A 14477-nucleotide genomic window follows, 5' to 3' on the forward strand; every position below is an offset into this window, starting at 1 on the left:
ACTGGATATTGCGATATGACAAAATACTCCAGAGGATATCACAGCTGTGTGGTGCCGACGTAAACGGTCAAACTAATTAGTTGTGCTTCCTCTCGTTGTGGCAACAGTTGCAGGGCCCAGTGGACCCAGAACAGGCGACAGTTTCCTCCTGCAGCTGAAATACTTCCACAGAACTCACAGTACTTTTCTTTTCGGTACCAAGTCTGCATTTTCGATGATTTTCTCTTGTTCGTTGCTCATTTGTCGCTGTTGTTACCAGTGACTCACTCCGTGTGCAGGGGGCGTGGTCTGCTTCAGCAAACTGACTATGGATGATTGTGATTGGTGGATGTCTGTGCAGTGTGTGTCAGGTCCCCAGGATGAGCTTAGATGAGAAAATGTTGAGTTCATTTGCCTCTACATTGCAGGACCTGCGATGGGACTATTACACACATTGTGATGACGATGCTCAAACGATCTACTGTGCACTTCTAATACTAATGCATTTTTCTGATATCAGGAGGATGTTTTTAGTGTTGGACTGTCTAAAGTAACGCTGTCAAACTCATTTTAGTTTAGGGGCCACATTCAGCCAAATCTGGTGTGTAGGGGGCTGGACCAGTAAAATAATAACAATAATATATGAATAATGTCAACTCCAAAGTTTTCTCTATGTTTTAAGAGCATAAAAAGCCCATTAAATTCTAAAAAATACTTACTTTTATTAACTATCCAAACAAAAAAGATGTGAATAACCTGAAAAAAACGGAAATTTCTTATGAAAAATAAGTGCAATTTTAACTGTATTATAGCTAAACTTATCATTTCTACAAGTGCATTATGGATCAGATCTACAAAGACACTAAACACTGAGGAACAGGCAAAAAACTGATAAAATTGTGCATAATTTTCTAAAATTACATTATGGAAATGCTTACATCTACAAACTATTATTTAAAACAATGTGAATAACATGAATAAAATGAAAAAATCAGTGTAATTTTAACACTATTCTGCTCAGTTTATCATTTACACAGGTACATTAGAACTTACAGATCACAGTGAATCCACAAACACAAAAAATTTGGTAACAGACAGAATATTGTTAAAATTGCACTTCTCTTAAGACATTTCAGGTTGTAATTTGTTCAGGTTATTCTCATTTTTTGAAATTAAACATTTTGGAGTAAATACATGAAAGTGTTTACATGTACAAGGTGAAAACTTTGGAGTTCGGAGTATTTAGTGGATATTATGGTAGTATTTTACTGATTTGACCCACTTGAAATTGAATTAGTCTGAGTGTGGCCCCTGAACTAAAATGATAATTAATATCATAGTGTGGGTAATTTTAACATTTCACAAATTCATCCCAAAGGCCGGACTGGACCCTTTGGTGGGCCAGATTTGGCCCCTGGGCCACATGTTTGACACCCCTGGTCTAAAGTAACGGTGTCATTCCCAGTCCATTTAAGTCATCTGCCCAGTTTTATTCTGTATATTTGAGTTCATGTTGAAACCGCTTGGATGCTGCTACGTCTCCGACCACACTGGTAAACTTTGGAAGTGATGTTCTGGGGAGCAGTTCTGGAAATCCCTGCAGAGGACGAGTCTTTTACTGAAACGCTGCCAACAGGATTATTTATGTCTGTTCCCGAGTCGGTGTCGTCTTCTGAATGTGGGATTTTCAAAACTCAGTGTGAGTCTGGAATGTAAAGCAGAGTCGGTCGGAAACACAATCCTAGACGCTTGTATTTATGTCTTTTAGCCTGTTTTCTATATCAGACCTGCAATCTGGTGAATAGATGGAAACAAAGACGTAGAATTAATCAGATTATAGTCAAAGTCTGAGCAGGTGTATGATGATCACTACAGTCTGCAGTTCAGTGGGAGTCTGATGAAGGTGATGAAGGTCCAGGATGGGAGACACGAGTAGTTCAGGGACATCGGGACAGAATCAGACACAACAACAGAACCAAGGTTATTATCATTAACGAAAACTAACGAACTGACAAAAACTAGAATTGAAAAAACATTTTCATTTACTGAAATAAATAAAAACTATAATTAAAAAAAAAACAACTAACTGAAACTGTATTGTGTGTTTACAAAACTAACTAAAACTTGTAAAAGTTATGGATAAAATTCCCTTCAATTTCATTTTTGTCAGTGTCAGATTGATCTTGATTTATTTTGCAATTTTAGCTGGCGGCACCATACGGCACTTCACGGTCCAGTACTTCTCGTCACTTGTCATTTAGAGTTCTTCTGCTTCTGGTCCCCACTCTACCTGTAACATGGAGACTACAGTTGGGAGAAAGCAGCAGAGTCCTGTCTGGGATTTATCTGAATACGACAGTGAGGAAAAAAGAAGATATAAAAAAAACGAAAACTAATGCTAAGACTAAGCATTTAGAAAAAAGCGAGAACTAACAACAAACTAGTAAACCTGCTCTAAAAACTAATTAAAACGAACTGAATTAGGGAAAAAAAAAAAAAGTCAAAACTAAATAAAACTGAACTCCAAGGAAAAATCATAAACTATTAGAACCTCGGTCAGAACCACATGAGGATCTGAAAGTGTGAAGCTTTTCCTTTGTTTTACATCAACTCAATCAATATCAGTATCAATTTAACCTTTAAAGACCCACAACTACTATTACAATAACTTGTGTTTCCCATGGGATTTATCACCATTTATTATAATATTTTCTGCATTTTGTATTTTTCAGTGAACATCATGTATTTTCCTGTATTTAATTCACTGATCATGTAGATGTTCAGAAAAGTTCAGAGTAAATTCAAAGGTTATTAAATGTTTCTTTCACTCAAATCTCTCATGAACTGAACATAACCCCAGTGTGTCCATCCACTGTCAGTGATCCAACTGCATGGGTTTGACTGGAGAATCAATGTTGTAGAAGATGACGGTGTTTCCATGGTAACTACGGAGCCTCTGAACGTCCAAATGGGTCATATCTGATGACCATGAAAAGATGAAGAACTGGATTTTACACCAATTATTTACATGTATTGATAGGATTAGATAGGATTAACATTATAAATCAGTAGATGGTTTAGGCTGGAGGTGGATGTTTGGGTCTTTAAGGGTTAATGTAAAAACTCTAGTTGATGTTTGTAGGTTTTGTTCTGATTTTTGGTGTAGTTTTCCCTTCGTAAATGAAAGATTTAAGGCATCTTTCTTCAAGAATTTTGTTTTTAGTTTCTCAATAAGAAAACCAACATAGATCCTTGTAACGAACCCTCGGACACTTTTGACAATGAGAGCCGTCCTGTTCCTAATCCCGCCCCCATGACCAGGCATGGACCCCTAAAACAACATTCCCGTCCAAATTAGTTGTGTTAACCCCAAACGAAGGCGACGGTCAACACCCAAAGAACTCATCCAAGAGCTTCAGAGTTGGACCTGAATACCAAACATGAAGGAAACTGGAGGATTCTGTAAACGGACACAGAATAAACTACAGTAGTTCATACATAAAACCCAAAACACTCCATAGATCTGGATGATGAAGTTCACAGAGGATTAATGCAACCATTACATGGAGGAATGGTGATGATGCTGAGCCTGACAATAATAATAAAAACTAATTTCAAAACAATCACTAGTATTATTTTTCTTGATAACTGAGCGACTAGACTCCAGTGAAATCAGACTTTTCCCCCTGTGTTCTGAGCAGTTTTACAGCTAAAGTGTGATTAAGAAGCAGATTATCTGGTTTGAAAATTGTTTAACAAACTTTATTATGTATGCTAAGTGTTGTGCACCATATGTTCCTGTTAAAGGGAAAAAAGTTCATATTCTGACCAGTGGACTAGTCATTATTAGGGCTGTGTATTGGCAAGAATCTGGCAATACAATACAAATCACAATACTAGGATCACGATATGATATATTTCAATATATCATGATACTGTTAATAAGGTGATATTTTTTTGTTTTGCTTATTTTTTCTTAATTATTTCTTGGAAAACTAACATCTGCCTCTCTCAGACAGTAAAAAGTGCTTTTAGGATGCTTGAACTAACCATTATTTAACAAATCAGTGTTATCAATTTCAAAAAAGTACATGTATGACCTGCAGTATCACAATACTACCTTTGTCATATACAAACAACATAGCAAAATACTCATGTGAATATATCAGTAAAAGACCTCGCAGGATTCCCAAAAATATAAACAAAAAAGCAAAAATAAACCTCCGTGTCTGCATTTGAATAAATTCCTAAAAAAAAAAATCGATACACATTTTTTAATATTGATACACTATTGTGAAATGAAATAGTGTGATATATCGTGGAACCGATATTTTCTTACAGCCCATGTCATTATAGTAGTCGAATACTACTCAGTAACTGAAGTAGTCATTACTTGCATCTAGGGATGTAATGATTACTGGTATAACGATAAACAGCGGTAAAATTCCTAACGGTTAGTATTACCGTTTAAATTCTAATTCTCATGATAACTGTTTGATTACCGCACGTTCAACTCAAACTTGATCTGGAAAATAGTCCAACAGTGTCCATACGGTTCCATCTTTAATGAACATGTGTTTGTTTGATGTTTACAGGTTAATATTTAAATGTTTCTGCAACAGAAAGTACATTGTGTCTGTTTTTGACTTTGTTTTTTTTGTTGTGTTTGGGTTTGTTTGTTGTTTTCAAACTATTTCAGGTTGTGTATTAGGGCTGTGTATCAGCAAGAATCTGGCGATACAATACAAATCACAATACTAGGATCACAATACGATATATCACGATATATCATGATACTGTTAATGAGGCAATTTTTTGTTTGTTTCTTTTTTTTTAATGATTATTTCCTGGAAGAGTTGAATTCCAGCAGAAATCTGCACAAATACTAAACACATTTGTATTTGATCCCAACAGGATCTAATGTTCTATCACAAAATGTCTCTAATTCTCCTAGTTTCCAAAGGAACAACCATCTGCCTCTCAGACAGAAAAAAGTGCTTTTTAGGAGGATTCAAAGAACCATTACTGAATAAAACAGTGTTAAATATTAATAAATAAGATATAAACATAAATGAACCTGCACCACTTCTGCATTTGAATAAATACCTAAAAATATTGATACAGTACTTTATTAATATCAATACAGTATTGGGAAATGAAATATCGCAATATATTGCAAAACCGATATTTTCTAACACCCCTATTGTGTACCAGTACTTTTTGAACATTTTGACCACATTTCAACAATACTGTGATAATAATGATAACCGTGATAATTTTGGTCACAATAACTGTGACTTTGAAATGTTTCTGTCGTTACATCCCTTCTTGCATCTCTATTTCCATGTAGCTGTGAACTCAGATTTCGGGAACTGGAAACAACCTCTGAAACTAATATTACCCATAAGCCACCGAGTCCTGCTGATCCGTCCATGTCTATTCCAATCTGCCCCAGACATCAGATCAGACCTGACAAAGCAAATAAAACGTTTTCCAGACTCATTGAACGGACGCCGCCGGTAGTCAAGGTCATGGAAGCTCATGTTCAGTCGATTTCCTCTGTTGAATGATAAACGCTGTAACTCATCAGCTGTTTATTCTCACCTTTAACCCACACTTATCTCCAACACTACATTGCTAAGTCTGTCTGTGTATCCTCAGTTTACCTAAGGCCATCCATGAGGCAGATCCTCGTTTCACTGGGTTTTAATTTGGAGTCAGTCTGCTGCAGAGCTTCTATCTACACCTCAACACTTCCCAACATTCAGCTCAAACACCCACTTCTAGAGCAGGAAAACCCAGCCCACCCTTCAGGAACACACATACAGACACAGCTGATGGTCTGGTGTCTGCATAAGACCTGGAATGATCTCTCATCTACTGCTGTTACTTCCATTTATCTGCAGAAAACACTTGTCTAGGTCTTATATTTGAGTCTGAACCCCAGGGTTTGGACAGTAGATGTATGTTCAGGTTCAAGATGAGTCAGATGTTTTTAGAACTAATGAACACATTCTGTAGCGTCTGACCGCAGATGAAGACTTCAACTGTACCGGGTAAAATAAAAATAATTAGACCATGTAATTATTCACAAACATCAAAGAGCGTACACTCCTCAAACACTTTCTAAACACCATTTAACCCTCAGAAGACCCAAACATCCACCCCCAACCTAAACCATCTACTGACGTTAAACGTTTAATCCCTGTTGATCCACTAATGCTATCAATGCATGTCAATAATTGGTGTAAAATGAAGTTTTTCGTCTTTTCATGGACATCAGATATGACCCATTTGGACGTTCAGAGGCTCCGTAGTTACCATGGAAACACTGTCATCTTCTACAACATTGATTCCCCAGTAAAACCCATGGAGTTGGACCAGTGACAGTGGATGGACACACTGGGTTTAAATGTATATTAAATAAATTAAACAAAAACAAATATTGAAAAATAATAAATAACCTGAAAAAAAGCAAAAATAGTCAAAGTGGTAAACATGAACAAAATGAATTAAAAATGAAAAAAAGATAGATGTAGCATTCCCAATTGATAGCAACATCAGAAAGAAAGAACACGCTTGAGAAATACCAAGGACTGAAAGTGGAGCTCAAGAAAATGTGGACTTTGAAGGCACCAGTGGTCCCAGTAGTGACCCCCCCACCCCCACCCCCAGGCAGGTGGATGGAACCAGCAGATACCAGGAACAACACCAGAGATCTGAGTCCAAAAGAACGCAGTCCTAGGAACAGCTAAGACCCTGAACAGAACCCTCAGACAGAGGACCCATCACATGAGTAAATGATGGAATAATTATTATTTCATCCAAATATTTGTCCTCCCTCACCAGTGGAATACACTGTTTTATGAACTAAAGTCCTGCAGGGGCAGGACTGGACTCACCTACTGCTGAAACACTGACTAGACTGAATATGAAATGTACAGAATTCCAACCGTCAAACACAAAGGACATCTTGTGCGTTTTGTGGAATCTGACTCATTTGAAGGCATCATGGGCTGATGTCTGAGTCCAGGACAAAGCCTCGCCCTTCCTTATCTGCACATCTGTGACACTTCCACCACGGTTCAGAAGTTACAACTGGGCTATAATCGGCCCCGACCAGACAGACTGACCCCGGTGGTGTTGGCCGTTATTAACGCACAAAGAGCTGTTGAAGCCGGAGTGAAGGCTTTACTGTGTCTCAGAGCCCATCAGAGCTGTGCTGCATTCACTGTCCGATCGATACCAGCCTTGATGTGGAGATGAGGAGCTGCCGAGGAGCAGACGGTGGATGGAGCGGTGACGAGCTACGGGAACGAACACGGATAAAGGCAGAGACAGAAGCTCAGACGTGTGTTCGCACAGATTCCTTTATTCTACCCATTAGATGAAGAGATAACAAGCAATATGACGAGAAAGACACGGGTGCGTCTATAAAACTGGGTTTATTTTGGTACCTGGCACTTTGCCAGGTTTTCTAGACCCAATAATAAAAGAGAAATGTAGACATATTTCCCCCCAGGATGGACCTAATGATGACCTCAGATAATTTAAAAAAAAATTATACTCTTGCTCTGAGCCATCCCAAAATTAATAAAATTTTAATAAAATATTGGGGCCAAAAATAGGACCAAAATTGGGACATTAAAGCTACCTGGGTGTCAGTGCATTAGATCTGGAAAACATGGCTTGAAATGTTCTTAAATGCTGCTATGAATAAAGACACTGTGTTCAATTTGATGGTCCTAGTGGTTTTTCTAATCCACACATGTGGGTTTTTCATGAATCTCAGTCTCATTCCAGGTTTCGTGCATAACCTATCGTGTCCACTCGCGTTACATGCGGAACCTGCCCATTTAGACACAAATAAATTGTGAATGATTTTGCAACAGTGTTAATTTTTGTGAAACATTCTGCTTTGCATAATTAGTTTGATTCCCAAAATGTACCTGTGAGAGACTAAAAAAATATTCGAAAAAAAGTAGCGCATAATTTCCACATCCTTTTTACTGTGCATGTAGATTTTTGTATAAAAATAGTATAAAAATGTGTTTTATCTAAAAAATAGTTTCTCTTTTATCTCAGTAAATACTTTTTTTTAAATAGACCCAAAGTGCTTCCAAACCTGCTTCATAACATTAGTCTACATCTGGTTTGAACTTTAGCCCCTCTGTCCTGTTTTCAGGACCAGGGGCTCGTTTATACACTGGCTCGTTAAATCATTAAGCCCAGCGCGACGCAAACTGCGTCCACTTCACACATTTTGCACTTTCCTGTTTCTGGGCTAGTTGGTTAACAGTCTGCACTCGCCCAGTTCTGCGTTCCAGATTTTAACGCCGACCTCGGAGGTCCATTTCTGGGTCCAAGAAGTCGACAACAGCTGAGTCTGGACTCTGGTTTACAATGAGTTCAGTGTCTTAAATCCAGTTTCTGCAGCGTATCACTTCACTTTATTCTTATTTGTGACGACATAAATCATTTCTATTTCTTCCTTTGAACTGAACAGAACAGATGAAGAACAACAACTGAGGATGTGAAACATACAAATCATATTCTACACCAGGAGGCTCCACAAAGATCAGGTTTAAAGATGGCGTGAGGGCTAATGCTCGTTAGCTAATGCGCTAATGTTAGCTAACACCATCGTCATCATTACTGTTAGGAGGTAGAATGAGCTGAACAAATTTACTGAACACACAAAAGGCCAACTCTGCACACCAGACTGGGATGGAACCACAGGAAAACGTCCTATCACAGTTACTGTGACCTAAATTATCACGGTTATCACTATTATCACAGTATTGTTGAAATGTGTTCAAAATGTTGAAAAAGTATTAATACACACACTGAAATAATTTCACCAAGTTGTATTTTGGAAAAAATACAAAAAAATTAATGAAATCAAATAATTGCACGATGGCACAATGTACTTTCTGTGTCAGAAACATTTAAATATTAACATGTAAACATCAAACATACAAATGTGCATTAAAGACAGAACTGTATGAAAACTGACTGAACAGTTTACAGACAGAGTTTGAGTTGTGTCAGGTTTTTTTTCATAGATAAGATACATAGAACGATAGATAGAACAATAAATAGAATGATAGAACGATAGCTAGAACGATAGATAGAACGATAGAACGATAGAACAATAGATAGAACGATAGATAGATAGAACGACAGAACGATAGATAGAACGACAGAACGACAGAACGACAGAACGATAGAACGATAGATAGATAGATAGAACGATAGATAGATAGAACGATAGAACGATAGAACGATAGATAGATAGATAGATAGATAGATAGATAGATAGATAGAACGATAGATAGAACGATAGATAGATAGATAGATAGATAGATAGATAGATAGATAGATAGATAGATAGATAGATAGATAGATAGATAGATAGATAGATAGATAGATAGATAGATGAAATGAAATGAAATGATCTGTACCTGTGGTTTTCACCGTGCTGTAATCATGTGTGGTTCTTATCATGACCATTAGAATTTAAACAGTGATACTAACCATCTGGAATTTTCTGGTTTATCGTTTTCCTGGTAATCGTTACGTCCCGACAACAGACTGATTACAGACTATTGAAGAGAGGAAACAGGAAGTGATGTCATGACTTTACCAGATTACAGTGTTTTCATATATTTCATCTTCTAGTCATGAATTAGAGGAACTGAACATTTTTGATCCCATCAAACCTCCAGCGTCTGTAAAACTACAGACTGTTATTTTTATTTTACCAGCACAACACCGGTGACACCTGATGACCTTTAACACAAAACTATGACGGATGACATCACTGCTGTTCAGCCCCACCCTCTGATCATCTACAAACCATTCACCTCCACTCAAACCACAACTCATGAGTGTCTTTGGTCCAACAGCAGTAACACAGTGGATGGATGACTACAACCATTCATCTGTTGGTCATTAACAGACGAAAATAGAAGCAGGAAATTAAACGTCCATCAAACTAATCAGAAACAATCAGAGAGAAACGAGACATTTAAAGTCTGAAAATAACAGAAAATACTGAAGTGTTCAAGTCATTACAGACCAGCTTTAAAGGAAGAGAAAAAAAACAGCCTCAGTGTGTGTTCAGGAAATGGACTGGACACAATGAAGACCGACAACAGACCAGCAACAGACCGACAACAGACCAACAACAGACCAGCAACAGACCAGCAACAGACCAGCAACAGACCAGCAACAGACCGACAACAGACCGACAACAGACCAGCAACAGACCAGCAACAGACCGACAACAGACCAGCAACAGACCGACAACAGACCGACAACAAACCAGCAACAGACCGACAACAGACCAGCAACAGACCGACAACAGACCGACAACAAACCAGCAACAGACCGACAACAGACCAGCAACAGACCAGCAACAGACCGACAACAGACCGACAACAAACCAGCAACAGACCGACAACAGACCAGCAACAGACCAGCAACAGACCGACAACAGACCGACAACAGACCGACAACAGACCGACAACAGACCAGCAACAGACCGACAACAGACCGACAACAGACCGACAACAGACCAGCAACAGACCGACAACAAACCAGCAACAGACCAGCAACAGACCGACAACAGACCGACAACAGACCGACAACAGACCAGCAACAGACCGACAACAGACCGACAACAGACCGACAACAGACCAGCAACAGACCGACAACAAACCAGCAACAGACCGACAACAGACCAGCAACAGACCGACAACAGACCGACAACAGACCGACAACAGACCGACAACAGACCAGCAACAGACCGACAACAAACCAGCAACAGACCGACAACAGACCAGCAACAGACCGACAACAGACCGACAACAAACCAGCAACAGACCGACAACAGACCAGCAACAGACCAGCAACAGACCGACAACAAACCAGCAACAGACCGACAACAGACCAGCAACAGACCGACAACAGACCAGCAACAGACCGACAACAGACCAGCAACAGACCGACAACAAACCAGCAACAGACCGACAACAGACCAGCAACAGACCAACAACAGACCAGCAACAGACCAACAACAAACTGACAACAGACCAGCAACAGACCAGCAACAGACCAGCAACAGACCAGCAACAGATCAACAACAGACCAGCAACAGACCAACAATAGACCAGCAACAGACCGACAACAAACCACCAACAGACCGACAACAGACCAGCAACAGACCAGCAACAGACCGACAACAGGCCGACAACAGACCAACAACAGACCAGCAACGGACCGACAACAGACCAGCAACAGACCAGCAACAGACGGACAACAGACCAGCAACAGACCAGTAACTGACCAGCAACAGACCAGCAACAGACCGACAACAAACCAGCAACAGACCAACAATAGACCAGCAACAGACCGACAACAGATCAACAACAGACCACCAACAGACCGACAACAGACCAGCAACAGATCAGCAACGGACCGACAACAGACCGACAACAGACCAGCAACAGACCGACAACAGACCAGCAACAGACCAGTAACTGACCAGCAACAGACCAGCAACAGACCGACAACAAACCAGCAACAGACCAACAATAGACCAGCAACAGACCAGCAACAGACCGACAACAAACCAGCAACAGACCGACAACAGACCAGCAACAGACCAACAACAGACCAGCAACAGACCAACAACAGACCAACAACAGACCAGCAACAGACCAACAACAGACCAACAACAGACCAACAACAGACCAGCAACAGACCAGCAACAGACCAGCAACAGACCAACAACAGACCAACAACAGACCAACAACAGACCAACAACAGACCAACAACAGACCAACAACAGACCAGCAACAGACCAACAACAGACCAACAACAGACCAGCAACAGACCAACAACAGACCAGCAACAGACCAGCAACAGACCAACAACAGACCAACAACAGACCAACAACAGACCAACAACAGACCAGCAACAGACCGACAACAGACCAACGACAGACCAACTAAAGCCGACAGACAGACAGAGTAATAAACCCTTCAGCTCCGCTCCTCCTGTCCACTCTGTAGGATGAACGTGTAATCGTTCAGTGACGTCTACCATTCTACCTGCAGGTAACGCTCTGTCTCAGCTCACCTGGTCGTCATAGCAACCATGTAAACCACTGTGACCTTATCTTCAGCGTGACTGCAGCTACAGGTAATCTGTTACTGGAGGAAAATGAACCGGAAACTGTGATTTCATGAAAAGAAAAAACTTGACGTTTCCGACGTCGCCATGACGACACAGCGGCGACGATTCAGGATCAGCCAATGGGTGACGGTTCAGTTTGAACCTCGATAAAACAGAATCAGATCTGATCTCTGATGGATCTGGATCGAACACAAAGGAAACGACGGAACAACGGAGTCGAAAAGCAGCATCCGAGAAACGCTCAGATCATAAAGAAGAATCTGCAAATGCAAATATCAGTGTTTGACAGGTTTCATCTCCAGGACCAAGAACGTATTTACTTTGGCTGCATGTTGTAAAAGCATCACATCTGACACCTTTAAGGTTCGGAGTTTTATCGTCTGTTTTGTGCATTTTTGTTAAATGGATTTTAATTGTATTTGCCCCATAGAGTTGTTTTGAAAGACAAATTCCAGTTTGTTTGTTTGTTTTTTTTTTAACTCAAAACCTTTTTCCTGTTCTTTTAGCCTGTTTTACAGGGTTTTCATTTTATGCTTTTTCATCATTTTCATCTTTTACATCATTTTCATTTGCTTCTGTTTTTTTTATTACAGTTTTATCCTGTATTTTAAATTAGTTTTGTCTCATTTTGTTTATTTTAGCTTCATTTTGTTGAGTTTTTCATTATTTTCATCTTCTTATATATTTTACATCATTTTAATTTGGTTCCACTTTCCATTTTATTTTACTAGTGTGTATTTTACATTATTTTGGTCTTAATAGTTTATGTTATTTTTATCTTGTTCGGTGTCTCACATCACTTCAGTCTTGTTTCATCGTTCACATTATTCCATGTTTTCGTGTCTTTTATGCATAATTTTAAATCCCTTCTTCAAACCCATCTTTTCTCTTTGGCTTTTGAAACCATGTGAGATGTTTGAAGGTGCTATCTTTATTCTGTTGTTTTTATTAGGTAGGGGTTTATTGTTCTTATTTACTTATCTATCTATCTATCTATCTATCTATCTATCTATCTATCTATCTATCTATCTATCTATCTATGTTGTTTTTAAATTGTATGGCTTTTTAATCTCTTCTGTATTTTATTCTTTTATTTTGCTTTTATTTATTCTTCTGTACAGCGCTTTGGTCCACTGCAGTTGTTTTAAAGTGCTTTTTAAATAAAGTTGGATTGCATAATTTAGCATAAATCACTCTGATTTTTTCACTCGTGACCAAAAATCCTCCCCCACACTTAAAGTAATCTGCTGATTTGACATTAACCATAGAACCCTCCCTGCTGTGCACAGGTTTATGGTGTTATCTGGGGTTTTCATGAGTCTGGAACTTCCAGTGTTTGTGTCCTGAGCTGATCCACCATGTTTGTGAACATTAAAACACGTCCATGGTGTTTTTTCCTTCAGATTAACAACAAACTCAAGTGCGGGAACGTTAAACGGTGTAAAATAACCTGAATACTGAGTGACATGTCAGATTCTTCAGTCCATTCTCAGTAACAGAAGTAAATCCTCCTCAGCTTCATTCAGTTAAAGGTGTGCAGTGAAACGTTCACGGTCCTCGGTCACGTTATGATGTGTTTACGTTCACAGAAATGCGGACTGTAACTTCCAGCAGGGCCTGTGGGATTAAAAACACACTCAAACGCGTTCCGTTCCGTTCCGTTCTGTTTTAGCGCAGACTGTCGGAGCTACACTGCGTCAGAACCGGTCCACAGCGGGACCCCCGTGGGTTCAGCCCGGTTCAGAGGAGCCGGAGCCGCTGTGGCGTTTACGGCCAACCGGAGAGGACGGACTGCGGGTGGACCGGACGCACGGACACCGGGGGGGGGGGGGCTTACCTGGAGGTTCGGCGGAGGTTCGGTGTGTCCCCGGGCGGTGCGGAGCCGCGGTGCAGGGCTGCGGCGGAGGCTGCGCAGGAGGCGGGGGAAGGAGCACCGAGGCACGGACAGAAGCAGAGCCGGGCTCCGGCAGCAGAGAGCCCGTCTGACTGTCCGAGAGGAGCCGCTGAGTCCGAGGGGAGCCGGTGAAGGACGAGCCTGTCGGTGTGTCCGGTGCATCAGCCTCTCCTCCTCCTCCTCATCCTCCTTTTCTCTCCTCCTTCTGCTCCTCCGGCTGCGTCACACTGTCAAAATAAGATCTACCACTTCCGGTCTGGACCTACAAAATAAAACACGGACTGTGAATAAACTGGATTTTTACATAATTTTTACATAATTTTACATCTTAAAGAAGAATTTACATCCTTTTATATTTTAACCCTTCCATGCATGAATTATCAGAACCTTAGTCAGTATTTTT

General features: G+C 40.1%; 1 protein-coding gene across 1 annotated transcript in view; it reads right to left on the reverse strand.

Moving 5' to 3' along the window:
• Positions 1 to 14155, reverse strand: part of cntn2 (contactin 2) — an 87850-nt gene extending 73695 nt beyond the window's left edge. The window contains exon 1 of the mRNA XM_030134929.1: positions 14018 to 14155. The gene's annotated coding sequence lies outside the window, so the exon portion shown is untranslated. The remainder of the gene's footprint in view (positions 1 to 14017) is intronic.
• Positions 14156 to 14477: the final 322 nt, after the last annotated feature.

This window comes from Sphaeramia orbicularis, chromosome 5 (genome assembly GCF_902148855.1).
Source record: "Sphaeramia orbicularis chromosome 5, fSphaOr1.1, whole genome shotgun sequence".
NCBI lineage: Eukaryota > Metazoa > Chordata > Actinopteri > Kurtiformes > Apogonidae > Sphaeramia > Sphaeramia orbicularis.